Source organism: Rhyacophila brunnea, unplaced genomic scaffold, assembly GCF_057557595.1.
Source record: "Rhyacophila brunnea isolate RB1 unplaced genomic scaffold, BYU_Rbru_1.0 scaffold_22, whole genome shotgun sequence".
Lineage (NCBI taxonomy): Eukaryota > Metazoa > Arthropoda > Insecta > Trichoptera > Rhyacophilidae > Rhyacophila > Rhyacophila brunnea.
The window spans coordinates 18,589,755-18,605,340 of record NW_028232882.1 but is presented as its reverse complement, the minus strand read 5'-3'; positions in this window follow the sequence as shown (position 1 = coordinate 18,605,340).

Sequence of the window (15,586 nt, the reverse complement as noted above, 5' to 3'; positions counted from 1 at the left end):
TTGAAAACACTTCTGAGAAAATATATTACAACCAATTGAAAAAAATATTTTTTGAAAAAAGTAAGATACCCAGGAGGAATCGAACCTGCAACTCTCGGGTTTTGCGCTCACGCACATGTACCACTATGCTATAGGCGTTATACTTAACTATACGGCGCGAAACCCGAGAGATGCAGGTTCGGTTCCTCCCGGGTGTATTACTTTTTTCAAAAAAGATTTTTTCTTTTGGTTATAATATATTTTCTCAGAAGTGTTTTCAAAATTATGTACGTTCAATATGTTATTATTATTTTAATAATACTCAATATTGTTTTTATTCACGTGTATAGAGTATATCTATTATATCACGATGTAGTTTGTAGTATATTCTATCAAGATTTATGACATGCTATTTTCTTGTTCAATAAAGAAATAAAGATCTGGACTTGACACGTTAGGTGACATCTCCATTTAATGTAAATACTTTATTTTGTTATTTATCTTTATTTACTTGACAATGAATATTGATATGTTATCTGTAACAGTTTACGTCGTGTTGCTACCGAAAGTTGGTCAATAATTTAGGTATCTAGATTTAACAACGGATTATGTGTCCATATAATATCTAAATATATATGCCAGAAAAAAATATGCTCATCCGATATATTATAGATAATGCACTTAAATCACAAAGAAATTAACATTATGCCTGATTTTAGAGGGCATGTCAAACTTTCAAATTGCAATTACTACATAACATGATTTCGAGATGTACCAACTATTGGAATTAACCTCACAATTATCATCATATTTTATGGCACTACAACCCTTGGTGGATTTTTGCCTCCTTCAAAAACTTCCTCCATCCTGGACGATCCAGCGCCGGTACTCGTCTCTCCAATTGCTTTGATTGAGCATTTTTAAATCTCCCGTGGCACAGTCCAGCCATCTCAATTATTTCGGTCATCCAAGTATTCTCTTGCTATCAGAGGTTGCATACATAGCCCACCTTACCAGCATATCCTCCAGCATTCTATGTCATGTGGCTGATTTAGTACAGTCTCTGCATTTGCATATGCCACGTGATCTGTTCGCCCCCATAAAGTGTGTATAGCTCTTCATTATACATTGACCTCCAAATGCCACTTTCTTGGACAACCCCAAAGATTTTTCTCAAAACTCTCCTCTTAAAGACATCGATACTTCTCTCATCCTGTTTGCTGAGTGCCCAGAAGTCTGGTCCATATGTTAATACCGGGCGCAGGAGAGTTTATATAAGGTTGTTTTGGTTTTCCTTGAGAGTGCGTTGTTCTTTAGAAGTTTTTGGAGACCAAAATAGACCCACAATTATATAATAATAATTAATAGATCCATTGCTATACTATAACGTAAGTAGCCATACTTCATGATGGTATTTTTATGAATCTGTGTTTTTTTTAATTTAAAACATTTATTTCTATTAATTACGTGGGTTTAATTACACCGCTTATGTAAATATATAAATATATACTAGCAAACATAACATTCGGTCCCAACACTCCCAACCAATGTCACTTGTAAATTATTCTGCGATTGCATGACAAACCTTTATAATGGAACATATGATACTTAACAATACTGTATTACGTCTACAATACAGTAAACTTATTTGATGGACCTAATAGTTTGAGCAAGTGGTTAACATCCATTTCTCGTAAAAACAATATCTGTTAATATAAATCCTTCACTCTGTGTAAGCCGATGTGATCCTATTAGGATTGGACATAGTCCAAAAAAAAATATAGTACCATTATCACCAATTCTTCTTAAACTCTTTATGTTTTGTGGATTTTTTTAAAATAAATAATATTTTTAACAATACTTTGATCTTCCCTTTACTTAATACTTTGGACGCTAAAGACGCACCTGGCGCGTAATTACCAGGCAGCCGATCGATGTAATTAACGTGCATTTTAAAGATGGTAATTTAAAAAATCATTTTCTAGTCAGCAGCGAATGAGTTAAGCATTATTTACTTTCATTATGACAGTTAAACGGAACAATAATCCGCAGGAAGTAGCATTCTAGTGGGTCTATTCTGTAAACAGGGCGGCTATCGAGGTAGTTTATAATATTTGTGTATTTTTTTCGACCATGTCCGATCCTACTAGGATCATATGGGCCTCCACAGAGTAGAGGTTTGTATTAACAGATTTTGTTTTTTACGATAAATGGATGTCAGCCACTTGCTCAACCTAATTCGAACCTGGGACCCACGGCATGATAGTCCAACGCTTATGCCGCGCGGCCACCGTGGGCGTAAATTTTTGTGTATTGAGGTGGTTAAATGTTACAACAAGTTAACCGCCCCTCTCTTAATCTCTCTCTCTCAGATCTCTAATCATATAAACTTGACTCGACTAGCTTAAACGATCAAAAAAAATTGTACTTGATAAAAATAATATTGAAATGCCATAGAAACGCACGTATATATTATTAATTTAGTTGCTAGGACCCCAGTCCCCTAGCAACTAATAATAGTGGATTGGATTACAGCTTTCTTCCGAAATAACTTTTCATACAAAACAGAATTAACTGAAAATGAATTCAATTCTACTTAAAGATGGCTAAAAGTATAAAAGAATGCATTGGCATCGTGTTTTTATATATTGTAAAAGTTTCAAATGTCTAGCTAGTTGAGAAGTTAGTTAAAAATCGATTGCAAGATTTGTACTGGATAAACAACTACAAATTAATAAGAATACGACCTAATAAAAACGTTGTAAAATACGGTCAAAAGAATAATAAGAAAAAAATACTTGCTACCCAAATTTTGAGTACCTTCCTACTTAATTAACAAATCGATGTAACGTTAACACAGAATCTCGGTAATTATTTACGAAATTTCAGTGGCGGCCGTTATCGGGAAACAAATGAGAATTCTTGCTTTGTCTGCGTAATTAAAAAGTAATTTGTAAGGAAAACAATCAAATTTAGTTTATAGAGCTAGATTCTGAAAGCCACAGGGGGTCCGTAATTGCGCGTTTGATTTACGAAGAGGTCATTTGACTGTCGTGATCTCACGCCTTGTTGAGTCTTTGGTATATTTTCTTGTTTTTCGTTATCATTATTTTCAAAACGATAATTACTGCCAACATTTTTGTGAGAACAGTGATAATGCTCAAGAAGTAATTTGAAGCCTATTCCAAAACGATATACTTACATAATATTCTTGCAAACAATTTATAGTTATTGTAAACTTTTGACTCTACAAAAATAATGCAGAATCATTTGTTTGGAACATAATACAAAATGTCCGCGCCAGCAAACATTGTTATTTTTACCCATGCACTGCGTCCAACGGCAACTGGTGCGTTGACCATCAGGTGGACATTAGATATAATTAGCATGTTATTTAAATGTGGTAATTAAATATTAATTATAAGGTCCGTAGTGAATGGTTACATGTAAGTTGTACGTATGCAGTTCATCGTCGGACACTTATTCGTGCGCCGCAGTACGTGAAACATGAGTTCGTATAACATTTTATCAAATGACGAGTTCTTCGTTGAACATTTCACCGTGGAATACATTTTTACGTATCTTACAAAATGCGGCGATAGTTTGCAAATAGTACTGTTCTAATTAGATTAACCATAACCTAATCTAGTAAAGACATCTCCACGTGTTGTAGCATACGTACAAATATATACTCCATGGTGAAATGTTCAACGAAGAACTCGTCATTTGATTAAATGTTACACGAACTCATGTTTCACGTACTGCGGCGCACGAATAAGTGTCCTGCGGTGAACTGTTTACGTACAAATTTCCGGATACGTAATTAAATCTGTAGTAAGATGGCAAAACACGATAGGTATGTCCAGTTTTCTAAATTATTCAGGAGAGCAATTTTAAACTTCGAAAAATATTCAAACAATGAACAAATCACATATTAACACAGCACATTTGAATATATTGTAGATCTCATTGAGAAGAATCTGGAGATAGGTATTGGTATATAACTAAATTTTCCAAAAAAAGGAAATTATATCAAGTTTTGCACATCTTGCTACAGAAATATAGTTTGGGCAATAATTCATGTCGTGCAAATTTACGCGCTTTATTCAAAATAACATTTCGCCTGATTACTCATTGCTAACTTCCGATGAATGAAATAGTAAAAATTGCCCTAAATAATATATGGCTACACTTGTTGTCAGTAGATGTTTACAACTCACGGCGGAATGCTAAATAGCATGGTTATTTAAATATATCTTTTTACAAAATGATTGTAGAAAACAGTTTTTATATAAATTTTATTTATTTCCGGACAGACAAGACAGAGCAATATTGGGTCTGAACTATGCATATTAACCCTTAATTGCATGGTATTGCTTTTCAGCAACAAATTGTATTTTATTCTTTATATTTTTTTGAGAATGAAATTTTATTTAAAACTTGCAGTTGTCTGCAGTGGACTAAGTGTGCTGACAAATTAGTTATAGTTTTTATCCACAGGTGCCACTGTGTTAATTTATAATATTATTAAATGTGTTCAATTTGAAAAATATTAGTATGTACAATAAAGGGTTGCCATCGTGCATTTAATGGTTAATATGAATAATAATTACAAGATAAAAATAACTTTTTATGTACAAGGTTTTTAAATTTTCTGTTGAATTATTATGCTCAATATGTTCAAACTTGTACTTTATATGAAGTAAACAAAAAACAAACAAATATAGAATACTGAAATGTCATTTTGACATTTTTGTCATTTTTGACTTGACTAGCTTAAACGATCAAAAAAAATTGTACTTGATAGAAATAATACTGAAATGTCATTTTGATTTCCATGGTAACGCACTATATATTAATAATTTAATTGCTAGGACCACCACCTAAGCAACCAATAATAGTCTTTTACTTTTTACGGATTTTTCTGAAATAACTTTCCATACAAAACAGAATTAACTGAAAATGAATTCAATTCTATTTAAACATGGCTAAAAGTATTAAAAGAATGCATTGGCATCATGTTCTTATGTATTCTAAAAGTTTCAAATGTGTAGTTTTCCCGACTGGGAAGTTAGTTAAAAATCGATTGCAAGATTTGTACTGGACAAACAAGAATACGAGCTAATAAAAACGTTGTAAAAAAGAAACTATAAAATAAGCATTATTACATAATTTTAAATAATCTTGGAATATACCTATTCAATTTTAGAATAATTAGATGGGACTTGAACCCTATGTGGGTGAGACGCGTAGGACTTAAATAATATTTTTTTTCATTCAAGGGCCACCATTCATTATATTGTGCGCTATTTTTTTAGTACTTTGTTATATTATTGTCTATTTGGATTCATTCTCATTTCCCTTCACAATTTCATTAAGTCTGTAGCAAACTGAAAGCGCAATACAGAGTGGAAGTACAGAAAAGGCACGAAGAAGTTCCAACTATTGAAGAATGTATCCGGCAGCAAATAGTTTTAATTTCATTCAACAACCAAAACAATGAATGCTGTTGCACAAAACCTAGTTTTCAGTAGCTTAACATTTACTTATTTTGAAATGAGTGCATCGTTTGCAAGGACTACTTTAAATATGTATTTAAGTATGACGAAATAATTCCTATTAATTTTTAGCTATATACTTATCTAATTTATATTTTTCGCAAGAACTATAGATGAATCTCTAGCATAATAGATAAGAGCCAATCGTCCGAAATGTGAAAGATAGCTTGACCTACTCTGACCAATTATTCTTCTTCTAAAATTTATTTAAAATATATAGTATTGTTTCATAAATTATTTCTTTTCAATTAAAAGAATCTTGTCTATAGGTATTCAGTATTGAATAAAAAATATTTTAATTGCACACCTAATAAAAATATATAAATTTGTTATAATATATGTTGATTTTAATTTATTTGAGTTACCATCAAGAGAGACGCAGAGATGCTGAGTGTTACGTACTGGAGAGCTCGGGATAGAAATACCTGGAGAACGGTCGTGCAGTCGGCCATATACCTGAATCGTTTGTAGCGCTAGTTTAAGTAGTATCTAAGTAAGTTGTATAATATTATATTTGAATCATTTTTAGAGACCCAGGTTGCATGCACTATACAATATATTCACATATGATAAATATACAACTGACACGAATTAAACTCAGATCGCTAAAACCGATTCAAATGGAATAGTACAACACTTAATTTAATAATAATTAAAATTCAAGGTACATCAAGTATCCTTAGCAGATAGTATCTTACGTATTAAGGGGGGACATGCTCGTCGAAGGTCAAAATTGAGTTTTTATTGTATTTTCAAACCATGATCCTGGACACTCCTTAAACGTTGTAGATAATCTATTTATATAATTTTGAAGCCTTATTATCCTTTATAGTTATTTTAAACATTTGATGACTGCATGAAGTATTTTTGTTACATAAAATAGTATTCTTTTAAACCTCTCGCTCTAATGTTTTAGAATATAGTCATATTTCGGTACAGAACTGTGCAGTGGTGTTAAGATTTTTTACATTTATTAATTTTTAAACGCATTTATAAAACCATTAGTATAATTTATTACGAGATAATTTTTGTAAAATATTCACGATAAAAAAATATTTTGATAATCTCTGTGATCCCAAATTTAACAAGAATTAGGCATTTTATTATTCAAAAAATCGGCAAGATTAACACATTTGAAGATGATTCTAAAGATATTTATTATAAGCTATGTCTTTGACCATTCAAGTGTGATAAAAATCTTATGAATAATGATTGCTTTATAATAATTATTGACCTAAGAATAAGGTAGTGTTTTTTTGAAATACGCCATTTCTTTTGTCATTCCCTAGTGGTTAAGCTACAACATACGGCCGTAGCCATAAAATGACAAACTATAATTAAAGTAGGGAGTAAAATTATGTTAAAGCGCGTGTTTGAACATGTACCTAACCGAATTTTTTTTTATTTTTTTTTAAACGGTACATGTTCAAACACGCGCGTCAATATCATTTTACTCTTTACTTAAATTATAGTTTGTCAATTTATGGCTACGGCCGTATGTTGTAGCTTAACCACTGGGGAATGACAAAAGAAATGGCGTATTTCAAAAAAACACTACCTTATTCTTAGGTCAATAATTATTATAAAGCAATCATTATTCATAAGATGTTTATCACACTTGAATGGTCAAAGACATAGCTTATAATAAATATCTTTAGAATCATCTTGAAAAGTGTTAATCTTGCCGATTTTTTGAATAATAAAATGCCTAATTCTTGTCAAATTTGGGATCACAGAGATTATCAATATAATTTTTTATCGTGAATATTTTACAAAAATTATCTCGTAATAAATTATGCTAATGGTTTTATAAATGCGTTTAAAAATTAATAAATGTAAAAAATCCTAACACCACTGCACAGTTATGTACCGAAATATGACTATATTCTAAAACATTAGAGCGAGAGGTTTAAAAGAATACTATTTTATGTAACAAAAATACTTCATGCAGTCATCAAATGTTTAAATTAAATATAAAAGATAATAAGGCTTCAAAAGTATATAAATAGATCATCTACAACGTTTAAGGAGTGTCCAGGATCATGGTTTGAATATACAATAAAAACTCAATTTTGACCTTCGACGAGCATGTCCCCCCTTAATCTATCCACTTATTTACAATAATGGATGGGATATAATGGGCATTCAGATTCTGACACTCGCCAAGACAACATCACGCTCTCCACCGATCTCAGTTCTACCGTTGAATTTATTCTGAAAAGAAAAAATTTAATAATCCTGACCATCGCAAAAGAGATTGATACTACTGCTCCACTGCTATTTTCGCCAGCCAGAGAATACCTAGCCGACATCTTCCTGCCGCTGTATAGTCTTTTTCAAGATAGACAACGACAGCAGACCAAACTAGTGTTTTCATCCGGGCTATCATAGCAGAGCTGCAATACGTCAAACGATTTCAGATTTTGAATTCCTCTCCTCTATCATCCCCAAAGTGAAATATCAAATGTGTGCCAGTGCCTTATACCAAAAGTGACAGTGTCTCAGTGCGTGAATCCGGGTATCTCAAGTGGCAAAGGCGCTGCTCTGTTCAGTGTGGTGTTGTGCTCGATCGCAGTCATCATCTCAACATAGTGATTTCGGCGACTGTGATCTTGTTGACGCCAGTGCTGTTCGGTTCAGTGCAGTTATCACCGAGTGCTTCCGGAAGTGCGCCTGAGCGCCGCGCCTGAGGAAACAGGGACACATCTGGATATATTTACTCACTCACTGTCCACAGCCGCATCCTCTCTTCTTTTCTTTTATTTTCTTTTATTCTCTTTTTCACTACTACCACAAAATCATACATTATCTCCGTTTTTTCTTTTATTTTCCATAAATTAATACTTAAATTCATTGCCACTTACCTATACTAACATCATCGTTGCCATAAAAGATTTCTTTTGAATATAACTTATCTTTTCTCCTCTATTTTTAATTCATATCACTTTACTTACTTCAACTATAAACATGTCATCGCCCAGATTTGATGAGATCCGAGAGGAAGCTACCGCAGACATAAATCACCTGATGGAGACCCCAGCAACTCCAACCCCCAGGCAACTTCTGGAACAGGACCCGGCGACGACTCTCCAGAATATCGCATACATGATAACGACAAACAAACGGCAAGACCCTCAAACAATTATCCGTTCCATTTTCAGCCTACTGATCTCCTGCATGGACCCCACGACAAGAGCCCAATGTCGCACCCCATCGACCAGCCATCCAGCCGCCCCGAACTTCAACTTCAAGATCAAGAAATCAAAGAGAGGAACATCCCAGAAGAAACTAGAGACCCTGCCAAACTCACAAGAGACGATAGCGGCCACTCAAGATGACTCTGAATATGAAGACTTGAATGACGACACCACCTTCGCCTCAGCCGTTCGCAAACGACAGAGGCAACCGACCACCCCAAACGCCACTCAGAAGTCACCACAGCAACTTCAGAAAAAGAAGCCAGCCCCGAAAAATCACACTCCACCAAAACAAAATACCGCAGCGCCACCAGCAAAACCCGCCAAAAACGCCCAAAAAACCAAAATCCCTCCAGTAATACTACACACCAGACGCGATTATACAACGATCGCTAAGGACATGAAGCTGGCCGGCATAACACCAGGTATTGCAACGTTACAAAAGGACAATACTCGTATCGACTTCGATGACATCATCACATACCGGAAAACAGTGGCGTTCCTCGACCAAAGAGGGATATCATTCAATTCTTACAAGACAGAGGAAGAGAAAACCTACAAGGCCGTCATCAGAGGTATACCGACAGAAACGGACCTCAACGATGTAAAAGAAGAACTAATTGATCTTCAATTTCCGGTAATTGCCGTCCAGAGGATGCGCCGCAGATTCGACCAGGAGCCGTTACCACTTGTACTGGTCGACCTGGAAAAAAGCGACGCGGGAAAGAGCATATTCGAACTAGAGACTCTACTTTACCACCGAATCAAGGTGGAGTCTCTAAGGAGAAAAACAGCCACCGGACAATGCCACCGATGCCAGGGCTTCGCCCACTCGGGCAGCCACTGCCACGCACCACCAAAGTGCGTGAAATGTGCAGAAAGCCATTGGACTCACGAGTGCGATCACACTCGGGAGATGGGCCCGGCCACATGCGCAAACTGCGCTGGCCCTCATCCAGCAAACTATCGGGGTTGCCCGAAATTCCCGCGCCCAGGACAGACCAACCCCAACCACAGACGAACCTGGCCGTCTCCCCCATGGCAGAGACAACCCCAGCCGACCCAGCCTACCCAGAACGAGACCCGCCAAGCCCAAACCCACACACGACCCCAACAAATGGACCATCGCAGCGGTAGGACGACGCACACTAATAACAGGTCAGTCGCTTTCCCTACCCAATTTCCGATTACAAACAACTCGCCCTCCACCAACTCCAGTTCAGACCTAAAAAGTCTGGCAACTGCAATTATCCAATTGCAAAAAACTATGGAGCAAGCTACCGCCATGGTAGCCCAAGCCACGAAACTTGTCCAGCAAAATGGCTACTAAGACCAATCCAGCCTCACTACAGACGGCCATCTGGAACGCTCGCGGTACCTTAATTATTGATAAGGGGGAAATCATCAATTTCCTATCCAAGCACGACATCGACATACTCCTAGTTAGCGAGACCCACCTTAAACCTACTTCCCGCATCCGTTTTCCAAACTACACCACGTACAGAACGGACAGACCAACCAACAGGGGCGGCGGAACCGCTATTTTTATTAAGTCTCATATAGACCATTGTGAGGCACCTCCAACCACACAAAGCCGGGCACTAGAATCATGCTCAATCATAGTTAATACCCGCTCCTCCGGCAGCGTTAAATTCACGTCAGTCTACGTTCCTCCTTTCAAAAAGGACGATTCTATTACCAGAACAGATCTAGATAGCCTACTGGACACTAACGTTACCTCAGTAGTCATTGCGGGCGATTTCAACGCTAAGCACTTAGCTTGGGGTGGCCGCTCTTCAGACTTCAGAGGTAAAATGATCTACGAATTCACTGACGATAATAACATAACCATAGCCGCTCCATCTGAGCCCACGCACTACCCAGCTAATAACACACATCGACCTTCTATTTTAGATTTTGCTTTACTCGCGGAAACTGATTTCATTCACGAAATCAGCGTAGTTAACGAACTATCCTCAGACCACAAGCCGGTACTTTTACACTTAGGAGACCCATCAAATGTGGTCCTAGCAATTAACAGATGTATCAGAACCCAAACATCATGGGAAGACTTTAAATCATCGTTAGAGGAAAAGCTCACGCAACCAACCCTTCTCAACACTGAGGAGAGCATAGACTCCGCAGTCGCGACATTCACGGGCGAAATACTAGATGCCGTAAACGCAGCCACTGTAGTTAGACCATCAAATCATACACTCCGCCCAGACATATCACAGCGCCTTAAAGATAAAATCAGAGAGAAAAATAAAGCACGCTTGGAATGGCAGAAGCAAAAACTCCGCGCATCCAAAACGATTTACAACAGGTTGATACCAGAGATTAGGAAAGAATTAGCCGAACTTGATGACGCCAGCTGGTGCCAAAAAGTCAATAATTTAGTCAAGGGCAGCCCACCATACTGGTCCCTAACAAAACTTTTAAGACAGACCAGGCAGAAGATTACACATATTCAAGGACCGAATGGCCCAGTATACTCTTCTATAGACAAAGCTGAAGCATTTGCAGTCAGCATAGCAAAACAATTCTCTCCAAACACTATAGACAGGAATAATTCTGAAATAGTTAATCATGTCAGACAAATCACCAGGAAAGCCAGGGATATTTACAATAAGAGGTCAGATCCTCCCCCAAATCCTCTAACACCGGCCACGGTCACGGAAATCGGTTGCCTCATTAAGTGGCTTAATAACCGAAAAGCCCCTGGTAATGACGGTCTTACAAACAGAGCCGTCAAAAACCTCCCAGACAGAGGTATAGAAATACTTACGCAGATAGTTAACGCCAGCTTAGAGCTCCAATACTTCCCAGCAGCCTGGAAAGTAGCGGACATAGTCCTTATTCCAAAACCCGGCAAGGACCTGACGTGTCCAGAAAATCACAGACCTATTAGCCTATTACCAACTTTAAGTAAAATCTTTGAACGAGTCATAAAACGCAGACTTCAAATCATGATCGATGAAGCAGACCTCATCCCAGAAATCCAACACGGATTTAGGGCAGGACATTCGACCAACCATCAACTACTTAGGGTAATCGAATACATAACTAAAGCTTTTAATTATAAAACCTTTACAACAGGTCTCTTTCTAGACATAGCAAAAGCCTTTGATAAGGTCTGGATCAAAGGCCTTATAGTCAAGCTCTCAGAATCAGGACTCGACACAGCCATGATCAACATGATAAGCTCCTTTCTCCGGAATAGGAGCTTTAATGTTAAACTTAACGGAATTAGATCCTCAACAAAAATACCCACAGCCGGAGTCCCACAAGGATCCGTGTTAGGTCCCACCCTGTACAACTTGTACACAAAGGACATACCGATTCCCACCGACAGTTACGGTAGCTCGACCATCGTTGCCCAATACGCAGATGACACAGCTATCCTAAGCAAATCGCTCAATCTCAACAAAGCAATTATGCAAGTCCAGACAGCGGCAAACCAAATATCCAACTGGTGCGATAAATGGCGTATTCAGATTAATCCAGCTAAGAGCGCTGCCATTCACTTTGCCAGGCATACGAATAGGCACCGCCTTAAAATGATAAATCTCAAGATGCACAACCACATAATCCCTTGGGATAAGTCGGTTAAATATCGACACCTCCTACGTATACTATTGTAACTAAAAAAATGACGTTTTTCACTTTTTTTCATTTTTCGTATCCATAGTATGTATTACATATGATGCCATTTACAGAATTTCAAAATTCGTATTATAAGTGCGATTTTCAAGCATTGCATATTATTGTATCTCAAATTTCTTGAAATTTTTCCGACGTGAAGTATGGTAACGTATTTGGCAATACTATACGCGGGAAACGCGCGGAGATCTTGCCGCGCGGGTGTATTGTTACTGCTAATTACGATACTTTACTTTGGACGGGAGGTGACACACCGCTACCACTGTGAACTTTCGGTTATATTGTATTTTTGTATGGTTTGGTAAATATTAAATACCATAATGAAGAGATCTAGACAATGTCAACAAATATTGCGCAATATATTCGCCCCTACAGGACTTTAGTGTCAAGAATACAAAAATTGATAGAAAATCTATGCGTGCACAAAAATGTGTGATTAGGCCAGATGGGACAATTAATAGTACAGCGTATAATATTATAGAAACGGATAATAATAGTAAAACAACAATGGACGAAATAAATTCTACCCAGGGAAACTGTGACTTTAGGATTCAAGGTAAGTTAATATTTTTAATCTTTTTCTCGTACGACAACAAAAAGTATCGTAAGTTATACTTACCATTGTTTACGTCGTTTCTTTGCGTGTAACTATTATTGTATGTAATATTTACCATATTTTACGTCGGAAAAAACTGAAAAAAAATATTGTATCTATCACTTATAATAATTTACGTCGTGCTTATTTTAGTAAAATATATTGTATGTAGTACTTATCATATTATACGGCGACATACAATTTTAGTTGCAATATTATACGCGTGATAACTTTTATAAATTCATGTTTATTTAGTTGTTTTGCTTTTTACAGAGTCATCACTGCCTTCAGGTGCTGATTAAAATATGATAATGGAACTTTTAGACATTATTTGTGACGATGATGAGACTAGTGACAGCGTTGCGGATACAAACCGACTACATTCTCTCGAAAAGATTAATAGTAAAAGTAATTGGATATATTATAAAATATAGAGCTAGTTTTGTGAAAAATCACCTCAAGAGGTACTGTTATCAGAAACTATGAGATTTATAATGCTTTTTAATCATTTTTTTTTAAAAACCTCAATTATAATGGCTAAGGTTTCGGGTGATCGAAATAAAAGTGGTAATATGTTGCTAAATTAGCGATAAATGAAAAGCAACGCAGAGTTTTTACTGAAACTCAGTCGTGGCGAAATTTTACCATTAAATATCATCTGACGAAATATCAAAATAAAAATAACATGGAGCTGGTTAAGGTCTATAAAAAAAGTTTCTAGCTACATTCTCTATTTGTGACCAATTCGTATTCACAGCTTTGGACAAGGTGGATAATGAAACTGCCGTTTTAACAACTGATCAACGAAGTCGACACAAAAATTGCAATGTTATATTAACTGATGATATAAATACCAGTGTTTCCGACCATGTTAAGTCCATCCAACCGGTCGAATCAGATTATGTTCGACAGCGATCAAGCAAACTTTACTTATATGGCGACCTGGATTTTACCCATTTATTTAAACTATATAATGAATGGTATGAACCCATAATATACACACATAAAGCTCAAACAGAAAGGCAGTATCAATTTTATTTTAAATTGTGTTGTGTCACTATGTCCCTAAAAAGGACCAGTGTGTCCAATGTCACATTTTCAAAAACTTACAAGTCCGAGTAGCATCCACGGAGCAACTCCCAGTTTATGGCAAGAACCTTGGTCGTCAGTTAAGATTATTTGATAAACATGATGTTCAATCATTACACGGCAAAATTGTATCTGCGAATTTTGACTTACAAAAAATTTTGAATGCCTTTCACGGAAATTTGAGTAAGTACATTTTATTATAAACGTAAATTATCAGTTTGAAATTTCACAGTTTTTCAATTTACACAAAAGGTAGCTACATGATACATATAGCAGGAAGCTGAAGGCAAACGAGGTGCAAATGAGGACTCAAGTTGCTTACTTATTGTGGTCTATAAGCAAAAGAATTCAGGTTTTGCTCTAACAATATAGGCCAGAACAGAAATCGCATTGTTTATGACTTTAACATGACTGTATTTGGTCCATAAATACAATGTTAATGTAAAGCACACATTTTTGGAAAGGGGACGTACGCAAAATGAAGAGGACTGCGTTCAAGCCCTGATTGAAAGATGTTCGACAAACAAACAAATTTTTGCACCTCCAGAATGGTACTGTTTAGTTGGATGGACAAAACAAGAAGGAAAACCTGAGGATGTGGTAGAGATCAATCACATAGCATGTTTGATTTCAGAGCTCTATTAAATTATCATATATGGACTAATACAAATTAATATAAATCACAATGATCCGTTTAAGATTAATTACAAGTGCGACTTGTCCAGCACTGTCTACTCGACCATGGTCGTGAAAAGTAACACCTAGCCCACGCAACGAGAAACTTAATTTTCGGTAAAGGTTCTTTATTCACAAATATTGCCAATTCCAAAAGCTAAGACAGATGATTTACTGCATATGTGCAACAATGGAATCATTCCTGAGCGTTATCTTGAGTTTTTCAGTAATTTTATACCTGTTAATACCTACCACTGAAATTCCACCAGCAGTTTCTGAGGAATCAGCTTAATAATTAATATGTCAGTGTAAAAAATCTCTTCGGTTGTATGTTTTAAATTGTGCATGCTTCTTTTTTCGCATCATATAATTGAACATTAATTCCAAACTAAAAATATAGTTGCAGAATGATTTCTTTTTCAGTTTCACTTATATTTTAACCTGCACCCTTCCACTTAATCACCCATTGTTATTCTCTTGTTTGATTTTCCTTTGATATTTGATATATTATTTAACCAAAAACGTTGGTTTAAAGTGATTGTAATTTTTCTTTTTTGCTTTTAATTTTATTTCAATATTTACATACTTTCTTGAATTGGATTTTTGATTGAAATTATTTCTTCTCTGTTTTTTTCTGTATGTTTAATTTTTATCATGTCATGAAAGTCTTAAATTTATGTAATGTTTTATTAAATGACAATAAAAGCAATTTTATATAGAGTATTTTTTTCAACCTACCTATCTGACGACCCATACCATAACTTTTAATTATTGTTATTACCGAATTATGATTTTAAATACGCAAAAAATCCTAGGTGAAGGATTGTATC